Consider the following 6,303-nt stretch of genomic DNA (forward strand, 5'->3'; position numbering starts at 1 on the left):
TGAAGGTTTTTTATTCTTTTTACAATGCACTAATACCTACATTTATTTGCGTATCTTTCATTTCTTTTTTTAGAATGCAAAAAGAATTGTTTATAGCAGAATGTCACAACATTAGCTCATACAATGAATGTGAATGGTGACTATACAGCTGTCAGTCGAGCTATACAGTGAATAATAGCTTAAGTATATTCTTCACACAATTAAATTTCTTTTTAAAAAGGTTGTATGTACCGCTCATGGTTTTGAGTAAACTATTCCTTTAAAAAAACTTAACAGTAAATGTAATATTATCTGCTACAAGCTATAGCTTACATACTTTGTTATTGAAGTAACTTATTAACTATCTTGAACCAGAATTCTTTTTCCTGAAAAAAAGATAGAAAACTGAATAATATATAAACAAGTCAAAACATTTCACCAGATAATTTTAATGAATGTTATGTAAATTTATTGTAATAAAAATAATAATAATATTTTGTATATTGCCACAAAAACCCAGTAAAATGACAAAATGTTGCACAGGCACCTGTGTAGAGACTCAAATTAATTGTTTTTTATTTTGTTAACCCCCCCCATAAACTATTAGTTTAAATAAACCACCTCAATGAACTGATTCATTAAAATTAATAAATATTCTCAATGGCTCATATGCAAGCTGTAACTTTGCAGTGTTTTGTGACACTATACTGCTACTGTCATGCTACTGAAAAATGTAGTTAAGATAGTAGCATTGCTACTTTTAGTTACACCCCAAGATTATTAATATAAAGTATAATAAAAAAGTAATATGGAATATTATTTTACTGTTTTTTTTTTTTTTTGAGTCCACAACTGTTGATGGTAATGACAGGGAGTATTCTTGAAAAAAAACAAAAAACTCCAGTCTGTGTTCCCAGTGCTATATATTTGTCTTTTCTTGAGAAGGGATAAGCATGTTATGTGAGATGTAAGGAACTGAGGCACGTTTGGATGTGTGTGAAGCAGAGGAATCTCATACCTGCTGCCTCCTCTGAGGCCTGAAGCTTCCCCAGAGATCTACTTAAGGCAGCGCATGAAAATGAACAAGGAAGTGCTTTATCTCTCCTCACACTACCATGCTTAACACATCATGTTAGCAGAAAGAGAGAAAAAAGCCCTCAATCTGAACACTTAGGTATAATTTTACGCTCAGTATCACAGGGAGTGTTTCTTAGCTGGCCTACATAGAATCAGGCTCGAATAGAGACGGAAAGATTTAAGTTAACTGTTGAAGAGGGACTTCTATTCTTATTTTTGTTCTCTGTCTGATTTATAATTGGGTTATGTTTGAGATGGCCCCATACAAATTCAAACTGCATGCTTAGTAAGTATAATAAACAAGAACATTAAATTAACATTTCAATGATAAAATAAATGATTGAATGAATAAGTTAAGAATGCTATGACAGATTCGGTGAGTCATTTCAATTGGTAAGACCGGGAAAGTCAAAAAAACACTGGCTGATTCATTGAATCATTAGACCGATTCAGTGGGTAAGACAAGTACTTTTCTGACTGATTCAGTGAATCATTACGACTGATTCAATGAGTAAGTCAAGAGCAGCTTTCACTGATTCAGTCATTTGTTATACAAATTCATTGAGTTGGTCAAGAACCACAAGTTTGGCTTATTTTTAATTATTCTTGACAGATTCATTAAAAAATGGCATTTGTTCATGAATCGAACTGGTTCTATTCATAGATTTCTGTCTCTCTCATCACATTAAATTATAACTCAGTAAAATATCATTTATTTTGCCATGATGCTGCCACTCAATATCAGTTAAGCAGAACGCTGATGTTTAAAAAACGCTGAAAGCACTGAATGTGATAAATCATTTGATTTGAGTATTTAAAAGGAAAATGAACCCAAACCTAAATGCGATCACCATCTTGGCATGGAAGACAATTTCTGCATACATGCACATTTTGCACACTGTGCTTTAACCTGAATTCTGATGTGTCTTACTCTCAGCCAATTTTCCATTGTGTCTAAATCGTGACGTCTGTTGTTTGGTCATATCTGTAGCTGCTTATTGTTGGCTGATGCATTGCTTCTCTGAAGGCCAAGTTGTGGCTGCCCATATCTCTGAGGGGAAATCTAGCTGAGTGGCTTTATCTGAAATGGAGAGAAAGCAGGAGGCACCGGGCTCTCTAAGTGAACCAAATGTTGCTCCTGGCAACAGCAGATATGCCCGTCACCAGTCCTGTGCCTGGAGATGAAAGTGCCGTTGGGCCCCGTGCCTATATATGCACAGACTTTCCCTCAGAACTAAGAGGACGGAGGGTGAATGAGAGGAAGATAACTGTGCTACCGAGAATAGAGAGATTTTTCATCTATTTGATATACATGGATATAATGCTGATTTTGCACATTTAAGTGAATGTTCTTAATGATATTAGAATCTCAATTTGTGACTGTTTAAAGCAGGGGTCACCAAACTCGGTCCTGGAGGGCTGGTGTCCTGCAGAGTTTAGCTCCAACCTTAATCAAACACACCTGAACCAGCTAATCAAGGTCTTACTAGGCAAACTCAGGCAGGCAGGTGTGTTGAGGCAAGTTGGAGCTAAACTCTGCAGGACACCGGCTCTCCAGGACCGAGTTAATGCTACTAGCACCATTTATTGATGTTATGATGTTACGAAAGATGCTGCAGTGTACAAATTTGTATATGGGTCAATGACTTGATGCTCGTCTGGATGTATGAATTTATAAAAAAATGTCCTCTGATATCGTAATAAAAGAAATTTCATGAAAAACTTAACTGATAAAGTTAAGTCGTTCAAATATCACATGGTTTGACCTGTTTATAACAAGACAAGGTTACTTAAGTTTGTAAAATATCATTTGAGGTGACTCCCAAAAATGCAATGCTATTTATGAATTAATAATTCATGATATTTGGGAAAAAATAAAAACCTTGGAAAAAGATATTTAAACTTTTTGGAAAATAATGAATAAGATGTGTGCACTTAGATAGATTTAAGGTGTAAGGACAATATGTCAATACTTGACACTTGATGGTTACATCACAAAATTTTATTTTATATTTTTTTACTTTTGACTTGAAATTTGACTTTTCTTGAAAATGCTATACCGTTTTTCAAAACCATATGAATCCAACATAAATACAAAAAGTGCATTTCTAAGAACCTCAAACTAGAGTTTTAATTTTTGTTCACCCTTTCTATTGTAAACACTTTTATTTGTGATTGACCCATATCACTGTGATTATTATTGTTGGCATTATTATGCACTTATGTTTCATCTGTACCTTTCTCTATATCTTTATACTCCTGTGCTGGGAAAGAGCTGAGAGCGGCAGGGCTGGTAACCGGATATATGCTGGACATTAGTTGACAAGGTCAGAACTCATCTCTCCTTCTTTCTTTATGTGGGCCAGGTTGCACTGGCACCCTGTTTTTTTAACAGGTTTTGTACATTTTGTGTTGTTTGTGAGAACTGGACCGATATAGAAGCCAGTTGTTCAGTCATTATTCAGTGTTTCATGTACGTAACATCACTCTTTATCTTCTATGCCTTTTATTTCGCAGACCTGTCTTACTCCCTCAGCCAAACTGGTGGTGATTTCCCTGGCTGCTTTGCATATCCCATTAATATTTTATTGCAATCATTCATATCTGTGTGCAGGGTTGACCTGAGCACCAGCATGTCAGCCTGCTTTGCTTGTAGTACAAAATGTGGTTTACATGAAACAATTAACACGGAACCCCAAAGGCCTTTTACAGGTCCAGTGTAGGAAGCCCAAGCCGCCCCAAATACCTCTCATAACAAAAAGGCAGAGCAACTGTGACAATATAAAATCTTGTATCAGAGCCGCACTTTTGTTGTTGTTGTTTTGTGTTTTTCTCAGTGGTACACAACTTAGGCTTCATATCAGCACAAGCATTGTGTGTGATGCCTGTACTCCCATGGTGGAAGTGTCTGAGATTAAAGATGTGTCTATCTTTTGTACAGGCTCTGATTACATTAGTGTAATTTTGGCATATGTGCACACAGCCTTTTAATTGAAATCATTCATCAATAGCTTCTATGACTTGCCTTGATTAAGTTGTCTCATGTGTCCCTTTAGTGTAGCTATACATTGTGGCTTTTATAAATACTTTTTAGATTTAACCTATTTTATAATTATTACATATGACACAAATTATATATATATATATATACATATATATATATACACACACACACACATATAAATATATTCATCATCATAAATATATAGTATTTATAAATTATTCTTATGAAGAACAAGAAACGACTCTGATATATATCAATCAGATATTGCTAGTAAATTTCACAAATAATGACAAAGAAATGGCAAGTAACATTAAATTAAATGTGATTTTTTAAAAGTGGAAATACTAATTTTTTTTCTTGTAAAACAACTTCAAATCATTTATGATTTTTTTTTTACAGTGCACTGAAAAAAAATTGTGTAGAAACAATTTTCACTTAGAAATTGCTAGTAAATGTCATAAACAATTCTAAAGAAATGGCCAGTAACATGTTGAATTAAATATGAAATTTAATTGTACTTTAACAGTATTTTCTTGTAAAACCTACACAATTTTTTTCCCAACTTCAAAAAAGTTTTTTTTTTAAACAATGTAACAATAAAAAATTATTATTACTATTGAAGGTTATAAACAAGTGGTAATACCTCTAACTTTCAGATTTCAATATTGAGGTTCACTATTCATGCTTAGCCGTTCAGTTTATTTTAACCGTTTTAGATTGTTAACTTCTGTGAAATGCTAATATAAACTTCCCTGAAAAAGCATAAATAACGTGAGAGTGCTTCTTTGCCCACAAGCCATGAACGACTTGGGACGATATTTCTGAAATTACGAGCTGTTTATGCATATTTATTTTCGCTGACATTTTAATTATTTGGGGCTCCGTTGGAGAGATCACATAAAAAGTCCTATAATGCTCCCCCTAATTAGTATCACCTCCAAATTAAAACGGAGGACTTTGGGAATGCTGTCATTTTCAGAAGGCCATATTGGAATTATGTTTCAATCAGCAGCCGTGAAATAATTACTTGTACACTTCTAACTGCCCGCATTTACCAAACGGTCTGCAATTTACAGCCATCATGTCCGGCAAAAGCAATCAATGGGGTGGCTATAAATTCTGCCGCAGTCAAACAGACGGATATTGTTTGTGTTTGATTGTGAAACATTAGAGCCAGGCTGAGTTGATATTGTGATATTGCTGTTTGAGAAATTTAGATGGTTGCTCTTAGCCTCTTACCGTGCGTTCACACATTCCAGAGAACGCAGCCCTGTAAACTTTGGTTCCGACCACATTAGTTCCCAAGCAAAATGAAGAAGAGGTTGATTATTGCTGTGGCGGGTTTCCTAATAATCTACGACGTGTCCCTGTTTGCGTACAGGGACATAAATAAAAAAATGATGCATGCACCAAGGTGAGATTGTTGGTGTTCCTGGTGAGTTGCTGATGTTATGACGTTATATATTTTCTGAAAATAAGCGGGAATTTCATGCTAACTTTAGCACCAGAGCATGCAAAACAGTGTTACTGCTGCAGAATATTTCTGACATATCGACACATATTGGATTAAACGAAAAATAGGTGTTGTAAAGAGCTGCAGCAACATTTTTTTTACATCTGATAGAGACCAGAGGTGTATGTCACACATTTTTAAATGAAAGCAGTCGCTGTAATTTCTGTAGAGGCTGTAATGGTTGCACACAAATTAATGTTAATGTTAATTAAAGACCAAGGCTAGTAAATGTCTCCTATAGTGTTGAAATTATACTAAGTTAGCATTTAACCATGAACACAAAAGCCACACCACACAAATGGCTTTTAATTGGTCTATTTCGTTAGCAAACATGTAACTACAATAAAGTTCTTTCCATCGATCAATTTCTTACTTTCACATTTAAAATATTTCATGATGTTAAACTTATACCCTCCTTGTGGTCAGTCTGCACAAGATCATCAAGCTTGTTTGCTTTGCGGCCCCTTTAAATACAAGACAAGCATTCGATCTACGTCAGAGCGTCCACAAATCTTTCTACAGCGTTGTTGGCAGGGCAGCCAGAGCGAATTTTGACGCTCTTGACGGTGGCGGTATGAACGCACAGTTAGAAAACGGTCCACAAATCTACAGCGTTGTTGGCAGGGCAGCCAGAGCGAATTTTGACGCTCTTGACGGTGGCGGTGTGAACGCACAGTTAGAAAACGGTTACTACTAATCAGACTTTCAGATCAGTATATAATATACAGTA

At 35.2% G+C, this 6,303-nt stretch overlaps 1 protein-coding gene across 1 annotated transcript in view; it reads left to right on the forward strand.

Moving 5' to 3' along the window:
- The first annotated feature begins 3,367 nt into the window (after window positions 1-3,367).
- LOC107733169 (estrogen-related receptor gamma) overlaps window positions 3,368-6,303 on the forward strand; it is a 111,183-nt gene continuing 108,247 nt past the window's right edge. Inside the window, exon 1 of the mRNA XM_016544709.1 lies at window positions 3,368-3,383. The gene's annotated coding sequence lies outside the window, so the exon portion shown is untranslated. The remainder of the gene's footprint in view (window positions 3,384-6,303) is intronic.

Source organism: Sinocyclocheilus rhinocerous, unplaced genomic scaffold (assembly GCF_001515625.1).
Source record: "Sinocyclocheilus rhinocerous isolate Xijiao unplaced genomic scaffold, SAMN03320098_v1.1 scaffold8, whole genome shotgun sequence".
NCBI classification, from domain to species: domain Eukaryota; kingdom Metazoa; phylum Chordata; class Actinopteri; order Cypriniformes; family Cyprinidae; genus Sinocyclocheilus; species Sinocyclocheilus rhinocerous.